Raw genomic sequence first — 20,785 nt, forward strand, 5'->3', positions numbered from 1 at the left:
CCTCCTGGAGCTCCTGTTGCAGCTGGTTGGTATGGGGACACAACTGTGAACATTTTGGTTTTCTTCCATGTCTCCTATTCCCAGCCTTGGTGTCTCCTTTGAGTAGTTAGTTCACCCAAGTCCTGCCATCAAGCAGGAGATAATGTGTCACAAGTGAGGTAGCAAGGCCTGGAAAAGGAAGTTACTAAGCTGAGGCTAACTGAAGGAGCCAGAAGCAGACCTTTGCATTACACCATACTGTGTTTCCCCCAACCCAGGGGACAAGGGAAGGGCAGAAAAGCCAGGCCTGAGGAGGGGGAGAGTTAGAGGAGTAGACATAAAATGAAAAGTTGAAGGGGCTACTTAATTAATTTTTCCAGTAGTGAAAGCATTTATGCAAATATATATATTCTTTTTTTTAATTCTTTTTTAAATTATTTATTTATTTTTGGGAGACAGAGAGACAGAGTGCAAGCAGGGGAGGGGCAGAGAGAGAGAGGGAGACACAGAATCTGAAGCAGGCTCCAGGCTCCGAGTTGTCAGCACAGAGCCTGACATGGGGCTCGAACCCACGAAGCATGAGATCATGACCCCAGCCGAAGTTGGACACTTAACCGACTGAGCCACCCAGGTGCCCCAGCAAATATATACATTCTAATGTGTGCATGATAGAGTATACAAACAGCTATGCAAGTTCCCCAGCTGCTCAAGACAAAAATTCTTTTTAAATTCTTTTTAAAAGTTATTTACTTTTGAGAGACAGACAGATAACGAGTGGGGGAGGGGCAGAAGAAGGGGCTGGGGGACAGAGGATCTGAGGCAGGCTCTGCACTGATAGCACAAAGTTGCTCCAGGGCTTAAACTCATGAACCCGTGAGATCATGACCTGAGCTGAAATCAGACACTCAACTGACCGAGCCACCAAGGCTCCCCAAGACAAAAATTCTTAAAGACCAACCTAGAGCTGGGAAGATCTGAGAAAAATTCTTATTAGATATCCCTCCCTGGTCCAGCTCCAACCTTTGCTCTAAATTTTTTTTTTTTTTTTGAAATTTAAAAAAATTGCAGAAGAACAAAGATAAAGCTATAATAATGGTTAATTCCATGACTTAAAATGAGCCATTATTAACACCTTGGCATGTCTGCTTCTAGTCTTTTTTAAAATGAAAGTACTGGGGCACCTGGGTGGTTCATTCGATTAAGCATCCAACCCTTGGTCTAGGCTCACGTCACGATCTCACGGTTGGTGGGATCAAGCCCTGCATTGGGCTCTGCACTGACAGTGTGGAGCTGCCTGAAATTCTTTCTCTCCCTCTCTGTGCTCCTCCTCTACTCATGCACATGCTCTCTGTCTCTCTCGAGATAAATAAATAAGCTTAAAAAAAGTTAAAAAAAATGAAGGTACTTTATCATTATGTTCATAAAATTATAAATGCTTTTTGGAAGTAAAATGTATTAAGTTTAATGTTACTTGAAATTATAGAAGTAAGACTAAAGGGACAATTGAACTTCAAATACATATTTCTTCATCTTGAGGAATATTGTTCCATGAAAGGAATTTTTTAATTAAAAAATATGTCAATGTTTGTTTTTTGAGAGAGAGAGAGACAGAACATGGGCGGGGGAGGGGCAGAGGGAGCGGGAGACACAGAATCCAAAGCAGGCTGCAGGCTCCAAGCTGTCAGCACAGAGCCTGACGCAGGGCTCAAACCCATGAACAATGAGATCATGATCTGAGCTGGAGTTGGACGCTTAACCCACTGAGCCACCCAGGTACCCTAAAAGAACTTTTTAAAGTTAAGAAAACATGAAAAATATTAATGTTGGAATCAAGATTTTAAAAGTTCTAGATTTTCATTTTCAACCTTGTAAATTTACTCCCTGCTATGAAAGAATAGGGCCCTAGTACCACCACACATCTTCATACCTCTGTCTCCTTTGCCTCCATTTTTTTGTGTTTTATTATTATTTGTAAATTTGGGTTTATAACATTGCATTTTATCCTGTAACTTCAATTTACATTATGTTAAGAGTTAATATTTAATGGAATGTCCACCATTAGTCTTTTTAAAAAATCATACCTTCTCCATTTCTGAGTTTATAATTTTAATTGAAAATGAATTGGCCGGTGTTCATTGTCTAGTTTTTTGTTTTTTGTTTTTTGTTTTTTTTCAGAGAGCTCATGGGTAGCATGCTCCTTGTCCCTCCATGGTTCATAATGCTTTTCTATTTGACTGTCACCTTGGGTGTAACATTATTGGGTCATGCAATTTTCACATCAGAACAATTGTTCCATTGTCTTACAGCACTGATTGATCTAACGAAGTCTGATTTTAATCTCTTGTAGGCTATTTGCTTTTTCTGTCCAGTTGCCTAAAATTGTTCTATTCCTGAAATTTTAGGAACCTGGCTAGAATCTGTCTTAGTGTAGTCCTATATCAGATTTTCTCAGAATACATGTTCTTTCCAATGATAGATAATTAAAAATTTTTTTCTTCAACTCAGATAAGTTTTCTTGTATGATATTTTTGAATACATAACTAGTCCATATATCAGACTTTTTTCAGGAATACTAGTTATCCTGCCTTTCATATCGACTGTCTTTTTTTTTCATTGCTATAATTTATCTTTTTAAATGTACATGTACTTTAATGATCTCAAACCTTTATTCTATGCCAGTAATTTGATTATCAGTGGTATTTATTTTGTACTAATTTGTTTCCATTGGTCAAAGTTTTCTTTTTTAATAATACTCTTGTTTCACCATTTTATCTTTGGCTCAATATTGACTTTCTATCATTGTTAAGAAGATATTCTGTATCAAGAAGCATTTGTGAGAAAAGTTTATTGAGACACGTTTCTTCAAGGGTTTTTTTGTTTGTTAGTTTTTTGTTTTTTGTGTTGTTTTTTTTGATGTTTTGAACAGTATGCTGCTGCTTCTCTGATCATGGAGAAAAGTCTTCCCCAACTGAATTGAAACAAAAAAGCCCCAAATTATCTCAAGACATCTGCATTTTTCATTCTGATTTTCTAACCAAACTCTCAGAAACCAGGAGAGCAAAAGGGCTTTGTACCTAACCAGGGTGAACACAAGCACCTCATAGAAAGCTCACACTGGGTCACCAAGTGTCTCCTTATCACGAGTTGTTAGTTTTTATTTCCCACTCTGTTCAATTCCCAGGCCTCTTTGTAGACTTTGTGTGCTTTTTGCAAGAGAACATTTCTAATTTTAGATTGCTGGCTTGCTTAAGCACATGTACTCCCACAGAGAAAGATGAAAAAACCTTCCTTTAAACCGCATTTTCTTTGTATGTTAACTAGAAAATAAATACAGTAGAAACTTCTAAATTAAAATTTAAATTGTTGGCAATCTTCTCTATAACATAAGCAACTTCACGCATCTGACAATACTTCTTTTGGCATCTGAAACTAAAAAATATCTAATTAGCTGAGACAATGAGGTACAAAGAAATAAATGCACAATTAAGTCTTTCTAAGGGAAATACCCAACATATTCAAAGGCAAGATGCAAAGACTTAAGACGTATATGGTATTTAAACTGTATTCAAGTAATAGCAAGATTATGGTAAGATAATTAACCACTTCCATTTATAAGAACTCAATTCAGTGTTTTTACATTTCTCCTCATAGTTAGAAGGAGGCAATCCATTTCGATTACATGTGCTAAATTTTGTGGTCTTCTGAAATGATATACAGTAATGGGCTGTTTCAGCAAATATAATAAAATCGTTTCATTTACTTTAGCATGCAAATTCAAGCTCCCTACTGCCATTTAAAACAGAAAAAAAAGTTGCTGGCATGGCATATGCTGATGGCTTTGTTTTATTCTCCTTAGGCTGAGAGCAGGTAACAGAGTTAGCAGATAATTTTGGTAATTTTATATGGAAAACATTACAACAGCATGCAAAATGTTTAATGGCATAGTGATTTTTGCTTAAGGTGTTTACTGACCAGAATCTCCTTTATAAATTGCTACCTTCTGGAAATATTTTAAAAAGCACACAAAATTTAAATTTTGTGAAACGTTGCCTAGGAGTTGATTCTATACACATTAGAAGGGGAAAATCCAACTTTCCTTTCATTGTTGAAAAGGAAGAAATGCAAAAGCTAGAAAAAAAATTAGATATCATAAATAATGTTTCTCTTTTCTGGTAGCTCATGATTCATGGAACCTTTCATTCAGAAGAATCACTGTGGAAATCTGGGCCTTCTGAGATGTAGTCACAGAATGAAAGATACCCTAGTCCCTTTCCTTCTCTTTCTTGTGTTTATCAAACTTTACATTTTCTTTCATTTGAGGCTGTAACCATGGGCTAACTTAAAGTCTAAAATATGTTTGTCTCAAAAAGCCATGAGTAATGGAAAATAAATGTATCCACCCAAAAGATGTGGTACCAATCAGAATAAGAGGATTTGAGGGGCGCCTGGGTGGCTCAGTTGGTTAAGCATCTGATACTTCATGAGATCAAGCTCCGTGTTGGACTCCTCACTGGCAGCACAGAGCCTTCTTGGCATTCTCTCTCCCTCATTCTTTGCTCCTCCCCAACACCCTCTCTCTCTTTAAAAAATTTTTTTTTTAAAAAGAGGATTTTATAAATAGGAATGGTCATTTAGCTCCACTTTCAGAACCAGAACAAGTATTTGCTTGAATGCTACTGAGATGGCCATTTTGCCAAACTCCTGGGGGAGAAAAGCAATGCCTTCCAGAATAATACAGAGCAATGAACAACACTCAGAATTGAGTGAGAATGTGTGGTTCCACAGAAAATAGCAGTGGCTACTGCTTCTTTTGTGTTTTGTTTTTTTTCTGGGACTCCTTGGTCCTCCTGGAAATCTGTGGGTCCAGCCTTAGTGGCTATTCAGCAAATGCAGTAGAACCAGATTGTGTCTCCAGGAGAGGAACTGGAATGCTTGGCAGGAGGGAGGCAAGTGGATGGAGTCCTACGGATGAGAGGTCATCTTTATGGTATAATTTCCAAATTCATGTCTGGTCAGGTCTGTGAGCTCCCGTCTTATGTGTCCATCTACCTTTTTGACACACCATGCCTCACAGACATCACAAAATGAATGTGTGCCTGAAACAGGACACCTGGTTATCTACCCCCTGCTCTTTTTTACCTCTAGTTTGTAAATGTGCCTAGAATTTATCTACTTCTTTCCATGGGTCTCATCCACCATTGTCTCTCATTTAGGTTAAAACAACAGTCTCCAAATTTGCAATCTGTTTTCTTCCCAAACCTAACTCATGTTGTATGTGATGGCAAAGTTAACCTTTTAAAACAAACATCAGGCTATGTTACCACCATGATTAAAACCTATCATCAGCTTCTCAACAAGTTTAACAATAAAGTCCAGGCCCTTTTTGATGGGCTACAGAGCTATTCATGGTCTGGCTCAACCCTGTCCCTCCACCCCCCACCCATTCCCTATTCCCCCCATTCTCAGTATCTCAGGGTCTCATGCTGACCTCTTTTCCACCTGAGGACTTCTTCCTTCCTTCCTTGATGACCTCTGTAGTAGTCCACATCTCAACCTCTTGTTCATTTTCTTCATTATACTTATTTCTATTCCATTACACTGGAATTATTTTACTCATTTGCTTGTTTACCTATTTCTTTCCATTTTCCTGGTGGTATATAATGACTATGAGGAAAGAGACCATGATTGTGGTCCTGCTCTTATCAGCAGTACTTAGAAGGAACTGATAAATGTTTGTTGAATGAATGGATGGATGAATACTGTGAAGCAGGCAAGACTGAGGTATAAAGATGCAGTACAGGCTCTGCAGAGGGAAAAGCCTGAGCTAAGACATGGGCAGAATCTATAAAATGATGAGTCAAAAGGAAAGTGCAGCTTGGTTATCAAATCCCAAAACACTGGGTTGAGGAACCTGCCTTTAATGTTTCAGGGAGGTGATTTTAGAACAAAAACTTGTGAGACTCATTAATTAAGAGGTAATATAAGGAGGATATATAAATGAATGGGAATAAATATCAAAAAGGATTGGACAAATTTGCAAAAGATAGTGTTATAGAAGGCCACCAGATGAGGTCTGGATGGCAGGAATTGTTATAGTTGAAGGCCAAGGAAGATTCACCATCAATCCCCTTTATGGAAGGCCACAGCTCTTGTCAGTCTGGGTTTATTTCAAGATGAACAAAAGTAATCACCACGTTTTCTTGTTTTGTTTTGCTTTAAACCAAGAACTATACCAAGTTCTTTATCCTCCCATCTGTATTTGGTGGATGCCCCTCTTTTACTTGGGCAGAGGCTCAGGAGGCCAAGTAACTGGCTGTAGGTCACATTTGGTGAAGGGAAGAACCAGGGAATGAAAGCAGCACTGTCACCAGAGCTCTGCTCCTACCTTCTTTCCTGAGCCTAGTGAACATTCAGCCTCCTGAGCCCCGGGGAAAATGGCAAGATAGACACGTTTGCCTTTAGCATTTACTTCTCCACCTTTTACCCTTTTAGGAGGTCCCTGCCCAGGCCCTCCCTGGCTAGAGTCCCTTTAGAAAGAAAGAAAGCTGATAAGTCATTAACACCTTAGCATGAATTAGCTAATGACCCTACAGGGAATCTACTGAACTTCATGAGGTGAAAATGTTTTACAGAAGCCTTCTCCTCCCCCTCAAATCCCAGACTCAGAGCTGCAACTCTTGGGTCCATGCTGGCTAATGAGCATGTGCAGGCAGAGGAGCTCAATAAAGATTGACTGATTTATTGATCGATGGGAGTGAGGCCGAGCTTAATCTTCCTTTGCAGCTGCTCCTTTCCTTCCCTATCTCTGGAGAAGTGTATTTGTTCCCACCCAACCCCATGCATTGTCCACCCCACTCTTTTGAACAGGGCCTTAATGGGAGTTTGGTGTGAGGTTAATCAGTGGCAAAGAAACATCTAGAAGGGAGAGGATGAAACTGCAGCCCCAGTGCTGGGATCCTGGCAGGAATTTCCCTAACACACAAGAGGAAAGCTAGCCAAGGGTTTCCCCACTGCCAGAGGGGCACAAGGGGAGCAGCCTTAATCCCCCAGAGAAACAATATGCCAAGGCATCTCCGGGCTCTCTGCCTCTGTGTATGAGGCTGTGAGGGAGCTGGCAAGGGCTCATAGACCCTGGCATGGTAGGAGGAGACGTGATACTGGAGCTCCTGGGCCTCCTTGCATCCAGACTAGAAGGAAGAGAGGCCAGCGTCAGAAGGACACTCAATTGGTAGGTGGAGAGCCCCTGGCATCTGGCATGGAGCTGGGCATGTGGAGGCCTTATAGGCTGAGGGGCTGCCTGCCACAAGATGCTGAGGGTGTGGTGTGGCTGTGGCAAAGATGGCAGTGGTGGTGAGGCTGCCCACAAACAGGAATGTTTGTCTTTGAGGCCCACACTGACTATCTTATGTGTAGTTCTGGAAGCTGCACTTTGCAAAAGATACATACACATAGTATGGAGAGGGAGTTTCACATCCTGTCATATGAGCAACCATGGAAATAACTGGGCCTGTTTATCTTTGACAAAAGAGACCTAGAGGGGGACCTAAGAACCAGCTTCACATACAGAACAGAGCTTTGACTTATTCTCTCCCCAGGGGTTAGTATTAGGACCAATGGGCAGAAGCTAGAGAGAAGAAAGATTGGCTTCTAAGCCAAAGTCATCTGAAAGTGGACCAGGCACTCCCAGGGGCTTGGTGAGCTGCTCACTGTTGGGGGCATTCAAGAAGAGGCTGAGGGATTAGCATGAGCATTATATGAGGTGCTCAAGCAAATGGTAAGAGATTAGACTAGACTACTGAGGGCCTCTGCAACTTTGAGGTGTAGGGTTCCGAAGGAAGTCAGAATGGTAGAGTTGGGAATCCATAAAACTCTCTACCTGTGCACAGGTGGCTGAGCACCAAGGCCTTGCCTGTTTCCCTACAGGAAAAGACTGGCTTTAGAACTCAAAAATTACCTTTCAGCAATGGGGCTAAAGGTGGCTTCCGAGTTCGTTTCCAAATGTCTATAAACCCCAAGGCATGGAAGGACACTTAGTGAAAGGAATGTGCCTTTACCTAATATTTACCATGTTTTAGACCTCATATGGCAGCCACCCTCTGCAAGCAGTTGGCATGTGGCTTGTTGTCATTGAGATGTATAATATACATAGAATATTTCAAAGATTTTGTATGACAAAGATAACTCATATATTTTATACTGATGTTGTTTGGTAATGATGTTTATATATATGTTAAATTAAGTTCACTTGTTTCTTTTCCTTTTTTTAAAAAATGAAACTAGTAGAGAATTTAGAATTACATGTGTCTCTCATTATATACCTATTGGACAGTGTCACCCTAGACCCAGGACAATTCTTTCTTTCTTTCTTTCTAAGTTTATTTATTTATTTATTTTGAGAGAGAGTGAGAGTGTGAGCAGGGGAGGAACAGAGGGAGAGAGGGAGAGAGAGAGAATCCCAAGCAGGGTCTGCACTGTCAGCACAGAGCCTGACATGGGGCTCAGTCTCACAAACTGTGAGATCATGACCTGAGCCAAAATCAAAAGTCAGATGCTCAACCAACTAAGCCACCCAGGTGCCTCTAGACCCAGAACATTTTTGTTCATTATCTTATTTCATCCTTAGAACTATTCCATGAGGTAGGTGTTGTTATCGCCCCCATTTTGTTCATGAAGACACTAGAATTTAGGGAGGTTGAATAACTTGTCCAAGGCCACACAGCTAATAATTTACAGACCGCGGATTTGAACCCAGGTCCCCTAGACTCTGTGAGCACATTCTCTTATTAACTGATGCTGCTGTATTGACATCCACTTTAGGGAATTGCTATGTTGTAAAACACTGAAGGAAGGACCATAAGAAACGATTATGGAAATGCTGACAACAGCTCAACTACATAATTAAAAATGCAGCAAGGCCTCCGAAGTATGTGCCACAGGGGCAGGAACAGACAGCGAATCTGGCTGTTGGACTACAAAATCCGGGCTGTCCCGTGAGGGAAGCTGTAAATCCAGAACCTCGGAAATGCACATCATGCAGGGAACTGTACCGTTTCTGAGATGTGGGTGCCTCCAGGAATAAAGCTTCCCCAGATCTGAGGTCTGTGGGCTGGGTTTAGCCTGAGGTGGGAACACCTTCTACATCAGGAGAGGTTTTAATATGAACAGTTTCTGCAAGGCTACTTGGTAAGGTTGCTGATGGATTAGGAGGGAGAGATAATTAGGAGGTGTTTTGGGGAGAACTTAAGCAGTCCCTTCAATTCTGGCTCAACAAAACTCTCATAAATGACCATACTGTATTTGGAATTGCTTTACCAGACTCAAGAAGGTATTTTTTCTTCTTTATTTCTAATTAGTGTAGTAAGGGAAATTTGGAAAGGGTTCTTTGCATTCTAGATGCACAAAAACCCATCTCTCTCCCCGTCCAGCCCCAGTGCCTCCCTTGAGGACAGAGTGTTGTTTCCCCTGGCCTTGTTGTATGAAGGGGGCATCTCCAGGTCAAACTGTGGTATGGGCTGAGGGCTGCATGTTGGGGGGCCCTCTGGGGCTGTGCCTCGGGAAGGTTTTTTTGTGGGGATCATCTACCCTTCACTCACACTTAGGAAAACAAAAGGCGTCCCAATGCTGTGGAGGGCGGGGAAATCAATGATGGGCCTTCTGCTGCTCTGAGTTAAATAAATAAGTACAACCCCCCTGCCACCACCACCACCACCAAATAACATTCAGTTGAGAAGATTCATGAGCCATGAGGTAAATGGCCTGTATAAATGTCTGGCTGAGAGGAGAAAGGAGCCATGGTAATGATTTTACCTGCCCAAAGGGAAGAGGAACCAGAGTTGGAAGGAAAGTGATTGACTTATAATTACACTGACTAGGGCCCCTGGGGTTGTGACCACAGAAAATTACTCAAGTTTTCCATAGCTTAGAGCAGCAACAAAACCCCTAATGCCCAAGGCTCCGAAGTCAGTTGGCTGTGGTCACCTCTGGGTCTCTCAGGAGGCCGTGGGGCACGTGCAGGGGGCGGTAGGAGGTTGGCCAGTTCAGGAGGTTCAGGGCAGAGCTGCATTCGGGGCTGTTTTAAGAACCTCCCACCACCCAGGACTGTGGAAGGGGGTGAGGGAGGCAGGAGATGAGTCAGAAAGGGCAAAGTTTCCATGTACCAGCTATAAAGAAAATTTGAGGGTCCCATCCTCCCGGCTTCCAAGGTCTCTGGGATAGTGCGGTGGGGCCCAGCAGATAGGACAGATGAATGACTCAGCTCAGACCACAGTTCCTTCAGCTGTGCACTCTGGGTCTGGGGGAGACACCCAGAAGTGACTTGAGGGAATGCAGCTGTTCTGGATGGCCTCAGAACACTGGGGCTGCACCTGCAGACTGACCCTCACAGACCTGCCTGTGGGGAATTTTTCCAACCCTTTGGAACTCACTTTTTACTTCTAGTGCATAGTATTGTTAGCAGTAAAGGGTGTAACCAATTAGGGGTCAGAATGGAGTGGGGTAGGTCAAAAACAGCATCCTTTGGCCAAACGCTGTGCTAGGTGTCTGTTCTAATCTGTGGTTCTGTTTCAGAGGCCTGGGGAGAACAAGGCTGGTTCTAACCCTCTGAAGAGAGTCCCCAGCTCCGATTAGCCCCAGAAAGTCCATCAAAATTCTTACCAGAGTCCTAAAAAGAAGGTAATGTAATAAACTTGAGTTTTCTCTCTGTGTATTTTCTCAGCCCACAAAGTCAGCATGCTTTGCAGCTAAGCTTTTCCAAGGGCCATTCATTGCATTCCCTCTGAAATAAGCAAGCAATTGCAAGAGAGACTTATTGAACCAACTGCCTTTCAGATGGTCCTGCTTTCTTCAGAGTCTGCCCTCCATGGCATCACCAGTGAAACATCCATTGAGCTATGTCAATTCAGCCAGAAAAATACACAAGTCCCCCTTCTCTAACAAAGGGAGCACATTATTTTAGGCTGCTTAGGTGAGTCTTCCAGAGTTCCAGACAGAGGCTGAGCAAAGCTTGCCTTTTGACAACAGCTTCAGTAAAGGCATCGGAATGACAGCAATGATTTCAAAGCCCACTGTGAGATGCACCCAGCATTAAAGGAGGCTTAAAAGTGAAAACTCGCTCAGTATCTCCCTCATGGCCCCACCTCTTCCTCAGAACTGTATAGAAAGTAAACCCCCCTCCAGATCCAGCTCTGCCACACAGTGTTAGCGAGCAAAGTGCAGAGCAGGTCACAGTATTTCTAATTCAGATTAATGACCCCATTCAGCCCTGTCTCCTTAGCAGGAAATTAGAAAGTGTAGGAAGGAGCAAATAGTGATTCATAATGCGTGACTGTGGGTATTGGCAGTTGTGCTCGTTAAAAAGCTAAGATATTGTTTTGATATAAAATAATTGAGTCTGACTTATTTATGGGATAAAGTGTTCTCCATAATGGGAGATCCCTCTTACAAAGCCAGCTGGTTACATACCCATATGCTTGAAGGACAGGAGAACTGACCTTTGTCCATTTTGTGTTTGCTGCAGCTCTGTTGGAAATAGCAGCTTGGGGTGATAGACTGGTGGGGTAGTGTACTTTTCTTATACTCTGCTTTAAAAAAAAACAACAACTTTTTTCAAGTTTTTGTTTAAATTCCAGTTAGTTAACATGCAGTGTAGTATCAGTCTCAGGTATATAGATTGATTCTGTGTCTCTTCTTTCTTCCCTGGCCAGCTTCCCTCCCCCCACCCACACATACTTCCATTTGATTCACATAGGCTTATATAAAATCAGGCCCCTTGTTGTCCTGATGTAAATTCCATTCCCTCTCCAAGTCCCCATGGGTAGCCACGCATATCCATTCTTTCCCTCCTATGTATCTGTATCTTGTCTGTCACCAAAAGCTCTTCCTTCCTCTTTGGATTCAGCCTTTTTCTTCCATTTCCACACTCAAGATGTAAGCTTGGTTCAGGCTGTTGTATAAGAGGGAGAAATGAGGGGTGCCTGGGTGGCTTAGTCAGTCAAGCATCCGCCTTTCGCTCAGGTCACGATCTCACAATTTGTGGGTTCGAGCCCTGCCTTGTGCTCTGTGCTGACAGCTCAGAGCCTGGAGCCTGCTTCAGATTCTATGTCTCTCTCTCTCTGCCCCTCCCCTGTTCGTACTCTGTCCCTGTCTCTGAAAAATAAACATTAAAAATTTTTTTAAAAAGAGGGAGAAATGATTTCTTTGAATGACAATCATACAAAGCTCAGTGCCTGGCATGCCCAATAAACCTTACCCTGTGAGGATGCAGTCCTTATTTTGTGTTCCAGGGATATATCTACTCTCAGATCGCACACCAAAATACTGTTAATGAGAACTGAGAAAAGTTGGATGAGCTTTAGAAATAAGGGCAACTGAGATGTCATTTCCAACCTGGATGTGTGTTGGAGTCTCCAGGGGAGTTTTTTTTTAAATGCAGATACCTATTAAATCTGAATTTCACCTCTTACCACTTTCTGTTGCACACACCCCTTCTGCCACAAGTCCACCAGTGTCCTTAGTTCTCCTTGAACACACTGAGCATGTTTCTGTCTCAGGGCCTTTGTACTTGCTAATTCCTCTTTGGAACACTCTTCATCTAGATGTCCACACTGGCTTCCTCCATCACCTCTTAGGTCTCTGCTCTGATGGATACTTCTCCTGAGAGGTAAACACACCACTAAAATAGCATCCCTCCATCTGCCCACTATTTTTTTTTTGTCTTTCTTTGGATCACCTGTCACATTGTATATTTATTATTTCTGCTTGGTTGTTCCTTCTAGATAGTGAGCTCTGTGAGGGCAGAAATGTTTTCACCTTAGATTAAAGCTTTATCCTCAGAACAAAAAAGGAGCTTCACATATAGTAGTCACAACAGCAATGTCTGCTGAATCAGTGAATATAAGATGAATCAGAGAAGCTGAGTTAATCCAGGAAGGCTTGTTCTAAAACACTGGTTCTTAAAGTGTGGTTCCAGGACCAGCAGCTTCAGCATCACTTGAGAAATGGTTAGAAGTGCAAATTCTTGGGTTTCACACCAGTCCTACTAGAGCACAAACTTGGAGGTAGCCGTGTGTGTTTCAACAAGTCCCTCCACCCCCTCTGCTGGTGCACATGCTCTCTCTCTCAAAAAAATAAGCATTAAAAAAAAAAAAAAAGAGCATGAACTTAGGAGTCAGACTTGGGTTGGATCAGGACTTACTTTGATAAAATGGGCAACAATACCTGCCTTAGAAAATTAGTAACACTGGTACACAGTGGGTACTCCATGTAGTTGTTAATAATGATAACAAAAATTGGCATTTTAAACACCTGTAATGTTTATTATGCTGGTGTGTGTGTGTGTGTGTGTGTGTGTGTGTGTGTGTGTGTAATTATTCAGGCAGAAAGAAGACAGTGGAAAGTATATTTTAGAACATTTGTTCTCACAAAGTGGTCCTAAGACCACCAGCAGCAGCACAACCTGGAAATTGTTAGAAATGCAAACAATTTCTGGGCCTCACCCAGATCTACTGAAACAACTCTAACAGCAGGCCTACTATCTGTTTTAATAAGCCTTCCTAGTGACTGACGTATGCTCATCTTTGGAAACTCTGCTCTGAAATCACACACACACTTCCTCTATGTGGGTTGCCTCTCCAGGGAAATAATCTAATAACAAATGGAAGACACCAAGGGTGGTCAGCAACTAGAGAATTTCTCCTGAGGGACAAGTCAATAGAATCTGAGTCATCTGAATTTGGAAAAGGGACCCAGTTCCTGGTTTCTGTAGCCAGCCCATTCAGTGGACTAGCTTTCTGACAGGGCGTTGAAAAATGAGGTCCCCAGTAACAGCCCTCTCTCCCTCAAATGTTTCCCTGGCTGCAGCAATTAAACTGCTGAGCAGGAAACTGGACCTGATGTTCTGTTAACCCTTTGTCAGCCAAAGCCCAGAGGCAATTTGTCTCGCTGGAGAGATTTTCTTCTCAACTTCTTTCCCTCCCACCACACTACAAAGGAAAATGCTCTTAAACCATCTCCTTGCCCGTTTCGTGTCTGGGTGATTGAAACAGCAGGGTCAGAGTTCAACAGAGGGGAAAGGTCATTGCAAACTAAATGCAGCTGCTGAATCTCCTTGTGCTTCTCCTTGGTGTCAAGAAGACAAATAGCAATTAAAAAAAAAATTCTCCCAATGAAACAGTTCTCATTTTCTCCTTTCTCATCAGCCTCCAAGCATTTCTTAATGAACTACAGCTCAATCATCTACGAGCCTGATGGTTTTTAATGCGAGCATAGCCCAGCTAGAAATGATCAGAGTACAGTTGATTTAAGCCAGCTTTCTGAGTGTTTTTGTCCTTGAGTTCTTAAGATTGGGTCTTCACCACAATCTAGGTCCTCATTGTTACGACTTAGGACAATATCAAACGAATACATGGTCATGTCAAGCCGGTCCTTCAGGGCCAGGCAGGACTGGGGCTCTGGCCGGCACTTCCTGGCTACTGACAATTGTGCTGTGTTTCCCTTTGTCTTTTACATACCTCCATTTTGTCATTGTCCACATGCGCTTTATAGATTTTCTCTGTAAATTTTGAATTCTAGACCAGCATCGCCCACCATCTACGCAGAGATTTCTCAGCCAATTTGAATGTGAGTTGAAGCAAAATGTAATTTGGATCATAATCTTATTTAAGCCACATCTGTTAGAACCCAGTTACTCTATTAAAGAAAGACAATCCTGCCTTCCCGTTTCTCAGTGTCTAAAGTTGAGAAGAGTTTTGATTTTGGCAAACAGAATAAGGACCATTCAAAAATATCCGAATAAGTACCTCTTTAGTGATAGAATCTCCTGTACTCAACCCAACCTGATTTTTGTGAGGTCTTTTGTTTTGTTTTGTTTTGTTTTGTTTGAGAAAGAGAGTGCAAGCTGGAGAGGGGCAGAGAGAGAAAGAGAGCAGGAGACACAATCCGAAGCAGGCTTTAGGCTCCGAGCTGTTAGCACAGAGCCTGATGCAGGGCTCAAACTCATGACCTGTGAAATCATGACCTAAGCCAAAATTGGACATTTAACTGACTGAGGCACCCAGGCGCTCCTGTGAGATCTTCATTATTGTCAGCATAGTGTTTCCTGACAGATGCCAGACACTTTTTTTTGGTTCACTATTATTTCATTTCTTTCTTTCTTTCTTTCTTTCTTTCTTTCTTTCTTTCTTTCTTTCTTTCTTCTTTTTCTTTCTTTCTTTCTTTCTTTTCTTTCTTTCTTTCTTTCCTCTGATTTTCTTTCTTTCTTTTTTCTTTTTAATACAATTTATTGTCAAGTTAGCTAACATACAATGTATACAGTGTGCTCTTTGTTTCCTGGGTAGATTCCTATGATTCATCGCTTATATACAACACCCAGTACTCAACACAAAAGTGCCCTCCTCAATGCCCATCACCCATTTTCCCCTCTCCCCCACTTCCCCATCAACCCTCAGTTTGTTCTCTATTATTTTCAAATGTGAATTTTAGCCACAAAAAGCATAAAAACTGGAATGGAGATATAAGAGGTGGTGATATCTGATTTTACAGTAAAATGAGAATTTATTAATCATATTTGGGTTTCTACTCTGTTGATGCAGATGATGGAAGAAAGAATTGGACTCCTGCTTTTAAATGAAAATATGTATATAAATCGGCCAATATGGATCCACTCCTGTCATGGTAGTGCTCAATGAATATGACTTTTCTTCTCTCCCACTCAGTAGGTGATGTCTCTTCCACATGCCAATGGGAAATTGTACTAAAGAGTGGGCAGGAATCAAAACTTCAGTCATTGGTTTTCCACTTTGGCCTGTGAACATCTGCAGGCAGGGTGGGCAGGATTGGGGGAGGGGTGGCTGGAAGGTTAGCAGAGTATCTGCAAAAGCTTTGAAATCCCTATGTGCACTGAGCATTGCATACAGATGGATTAAACACTATCTTTTATACAGAGTTCTTATTCTTTCTCAAATATCTATATACATATCATTATGGTAAATAAAACACCTATTTATCTATAATCATACAAAATGAATTGTAATTTTTGGCCATCCTGCATTTTCTCAGCTGCTATCAAGTGACGTCTGAGAAATTTTTTGAATAAAAGGTTTCCTCACACTGAAAAACAAGGGGAGCTGCTATTCTAGAGCATTGCTTAAGGCAGGGCTTCCCAGGTGTGGTCCTAAGACTCTGTGGTATCTGTTTAATGAGCAGTTTGCCTGGCTCTATCCCTGACGGTCTGGATTCGAATCTCCCAGGGCAACTGGAGATCTGCTTTTTAAACAGATTTCCTAATGCCAATTTTTCCTGTGCCTTGACATTTGAGAACCATGGGTTTAAGGGAATTGGAAAATACCTTCACACAATCAGGAATCAACTTCAGAAGGTTGAAGCTGTGCTTTTTCAGTGTCACCTGAAGATGGAGTGTCTCTTTCCTCTTTAAATCCTTGCATACTTTCCAGAAACTTGCTAGAGTATCTATCAATCATGTCACATAATCTCCTGACAGTTTTAAAGCACTGTATCCCTTCTGGAACTCCAACAACAACAACAAAATGGTTTTGGACCATCTACAGATGTGGCTTAGTCGCATGGCTATTTGCTTCATTGTGCACTGAAATACCATGTAAATTAAATTACAGTGGGCAGAGGAGCTCGACTACAGATCTGAAATCATTAGTAACTCCTGGGGGCATTCACCTGATTTGCGTGTATTTAAATATAATCTCCAATAAAATTAGGAAAACTTTACCACCATCTGTGTTGCCATAGCAAAATGCAGGGCAGCAAATATCCGGTCTATGTTTTGACACCCGCTTCTCTAGCTGCATGGCAGCCACACATTTCTAATCAATTCCAGCAAAACATCCCCTTGAATCACAATATTTATGCCTCAAAATGCTGTACCCCAGGTGACTATTAGCAGATGGGATGACTGGGCGATGAAACCTATTTGCTATGTCTGGAGTGGAGAAGGGTATAGGCTCTGTAGTCAAATGGGATTAGGAGGCTCAAATCCCAATTTTGCTGCTTAGAAGTTATGGGACCCAGAGCAAGATATTTCAGATATTTAAGTACTCTGGCATTCTCGTTCTCCTCATCTGCAAATGCAGGATGTTCGGCCCATCTCACAGGATTGTTATGAAGGTGACAGAAAGAACCCATGTGAATTGCTTAGTTCCTAGTACATGCTGGGTGCTCAGTACATTTTAGGTACTGTTAATTTTAATAAAGCTTGAATGAATGTAGTGATGAACACAAGGAGAAAAGAACCCATTCTGAGGGACGACTTGAGTTCTGTAAAGCAAGTATGAAGGATTTTATAGCAAAGTGCATCCTGATTGTAGCCCCTTCTCTGGGATTATGGCTTATATGGCTCACATTTATTGAGGGCTTAATAAATTCCAGAAAGCATCCTAAGCACTTTATGAGGGGTAACTAATCCTCACAAGAACCCTGTGAAGTAAATGTGCTTATCCCCAATTTATAGATGAGCCACCTGGGGCATAAAAGGGTTCAGTAGCTTAGGAGGGATGGAATTTGACCCGTGCTGTTCAGAATGAGGACCTTGGCCAGAAACCCCACTGGGAACTGTGAAAAATACAAACTCTTGGGTGCCACTTCTGGGCCCCCAATCAAAAACTCGGGGGTGGGCCCTGAAGTCTTTGTTGACCCAAGCCCCCCAGGTGATTCTGAGGTGTGTTAACCTGTCAGAACCTCAGCCTGGAAGGCAGAGGCTCCACCAGCACTAGCAGAGAAGCAGTAATGAACGGGCAGGAGCAGCATGATGGGGTCAGAGAAGGCACATCCCTTCTGGATGCCTTTTCACAAACTTTTCATTCCTATCTGTGTTTCTTCCACAGAAAGCACCCTGGAATCCTATATGTATTTGTTTGTTTCTTCTTTATGAGGAAAATCGGTTGGTTTGTGCTATTGCTTTTTCACTTTGTGTTACAGGTTCAGTAGAACAAACGAGAAAACCCGTCTCTCTCTGAATTGTATAGGAACTAGTGTGAAAGGCACCCATGTCTCTTTCAAATCCCTGCTGTCTTTGATTTATGCAGATGTGAGTTCCTGCATTTCCCCTCTCTGCAGGCTCTTGTCTTTTCCCTGTCCTTCAGCTCAGTTCAATATCTTCTGACCATCACGGGAGGCTTGGAACACTCTCTGCTACATGAATTTGAAAGAGCCTGTGTAGAGGCCTGCAGCATATAATAAAAATTATAATAAAAATCTAGATGCGTAAGAAGCTTGGTGTTCAGGACTGTCCAGTCACTGCTTCACGGAATCTTTGTAAGGATCTTAATGTTGCATGCACTGCCATTATCATACCCCATGCAAATGAGACCACTTACCCACCCTTAGCTTTAGGAGTTACCTAACCTTCCCAGAGTGTGAGCCACAGGGCCAGGATTCAACCCCATGTCTGTCTGACACCCAAGCCTATTCTCTTAGCCATATACTTTATGTGACAGAGGAGGAAGGATTGATGGAAATCTGAGATCACTGATGTCACTAAGGTAGAAAATCCAGAACCTGCTAGAGAGAAACTGGGTGCTGGGATTTAGGGACTTTCCCTGGTGATTTCATCCTGCTCTGCTTTTTAACCTTGTCACATGATCATGAACCCCAGAAGGCTCTCTAGCTGTTATTTGTTGAGTGGGTTCCATCTGACTGCTGTTTAGCTTCAGAAAGACAGAGTGCACTTGGGGACGAGGGAGGATCTGTCCCAAAAGCCTGCTCATCCTTTCCCAGTGACCTCTGGGGTAACGTGCACTTTGGGGGAGGGGGAGGGAAGGAGGAAAACAATTCATCCTGAGCCTACTTCCATCTGCCACTTCCCTGTCATCTCTCTAAGGGACCTGTTCTGCCCCTGCCAACCCCAGCTGGTAATACACGAATACCCAGCCAGAACAAGTTAAAAAGAACAAAACAAAAGCCAGCCACGTGTTGCCCTGTATCTCTGGAATTCAGCCAGACTTTCTCTTGTTTTGGCCACACAGACCTTCCCTAGCTTGCTTTTTGCTTCTCCAGCTCCAACCTCCTTCACCGCAGTGTTTTAGTTCTCCGTGTTCATTTCAGACTTTTCCTAACAAACGATACTGGCCCTTTATCCCCAGGCCTCACTCTTAGCATGCTCTGGGCATGCTTATGAGATTCTCCCTGGGCCCATGCACCCCGGCTGTGGTAAGGGTGGTCACCGAGTTCTAGCATTGTGCCAGAGCTGGGAGGGGATCAAATATCTCATGGGATGGAAAATTCCAAGCTCTCAAGATCTGAGCAGTGGATCTGAAACTTCAGAGTAGCTAAGAATCTCCTGGGGATTTTATTACAATGCAGATTCTTAAGTCCCTTCTCTGTGAATTCTGATTCAGTAGGTTTGAGGTGAAGCCCAGGAATCTGCATTTTAATGAGCAGCTGGGTAGTTCGTATGCTTCACTTGGGGAATAGAGGTTTGCCGGTAGCATGAGGGTGTCAGATCATGTCACATCAAGCCTTTGGTTAGCAGAGGACCTGGGAGTGTGTGCGTATGTGGTGGGTGGCACAGTGGCGCTAAACTGATAACCAAACTGGGAAAGTCAGCACTGTCGGTGAACAAGAAGGCAATGGACACCCTCACACTCTTCCTCCCCTTCTATCACTTCCCCATTGCTTTCTCTTCCAAAAGGTATTCTTTAGAGGATCTCTTCCAAGAAAACTTGATTATACGTAAAATAGCTGCCAACAAAGCTGTGCTAGTTGTGGCTGAGGGGGTTTCAAGGGCTCCAAGCTGACCTCTCTTCTATTTTATCCCTTGAGAAAGTACCTAAAGTAGATCCATGGACCCTTTAGGGTTCCTTCAGGATTCACTGGAAAAGTCTTAAAATTTTGTTTTAAGCTTATTTGTTTTGAGAGAGAGTGTGTGTGAGCAGGGGGGCAAGAGAGAAGGAGAGAGAGAATCCCAAGCAAGCTCCGTGCTGTCAGCACAGTGCCCGGTGTGGGGCTTGAACTCACAAACCGTGAGATCGTGACCTGGACCAAAACCAAGGGTTGGACACCTAACCGACTGAGCCACCCAGGCACCCTGAAAACAATTTTAATCTAACGCCCATTTTACAGGTGAAGAAGTTGAGACCCAGATAAGGGAAGTGACTCTTGTAGAGCTAGCTGGAGACATAACTGGATGATTACTGGATCCACTCTGAGGCCACTGAGGTTTTCCAGGCCGTGCTCATTAGAACACCAGTGTCCAATGTGAGGTCAGTAGGAGTTCTGGGGGACTAAGGTGTGAGCTGTGGCCTTATACGTAAGTTTGGGCAACACTGGATGTAGCCATACTAAGCAGATTTCTTTATTGCAAGATTTCACAGGCCCCTGAATATTCTAATGAGAGTTGTGACTCTCCAATAAATGTTATGGAGGCAGAATTTTCCAAACCCATTTAATAACAGACACTTTCCTCACCTTTGTAATGTGTTAGTGTCTCAGTGGACACTATTGCTGTAATACACTGTGTTGCCCTGAGACAAGACAGAGAAAGTCCATAGTCACCAAAGACTAGAATCCTCAGAGGGTTATCAATCACATAGACTTGCTCTGGATCAGCCATCCCTGACAGTTAAGGTGCCACAGCTGGGCTCCAGGTGGACCAGTGTTACCACTCCAGGAAAAAGAAGCCACAGGCTGAAACAGCTGTGAGCTGGCTGACAGAGTAGCTGTCAGCCCCATTCCTGATGGATGCAGAAATCCAGCTCTTATGGGGCGCCTGGGTGACTCGGTTGAGTATCTGGCTGTTGATTTCGGCTCACATCTGATGTCACGGTTCATGGGTTCAAACCCC

The 20,785-nt window shown here is 42.7% G+C and overlaps 1 protein-coding gene across 1 annotated transcript in view; it reads left to right on the forward strand.

The window, feature by feature from the left end:
- The first annotated feature begins 10,560 nt into the window (after window positions 1–10,560).
- Window positions 10,561–20,785, forward strand: part of CCDC85A (coiled-coil domain containing 85A) — a 267,807-nt gene continuing 257,582 nt past the window's right edge. The window contains exon 1 of the transcript XR_006200685.1: window positions 10,561–10,650. The gene's annotated coding sequence lies outside the window, so the exon portion shown is untranslated. The remainder of the gene's footprint in view (window positions 10,651–20,785) is intronic.

The sequence above is a fragment of the Panthera leo genome, chromosome A3 (assembly GCF_018350215.1).
Source record: "Panthera leo isolate Ple1 chromosome A3, P.leo_Ple1_pat1.1, whole genome shotgun sequence".
NCBI lineage: Eukaryota > Metazoa > Chordata > Mammalia > Carnivora > Felidae > Panthera > Panthera leo.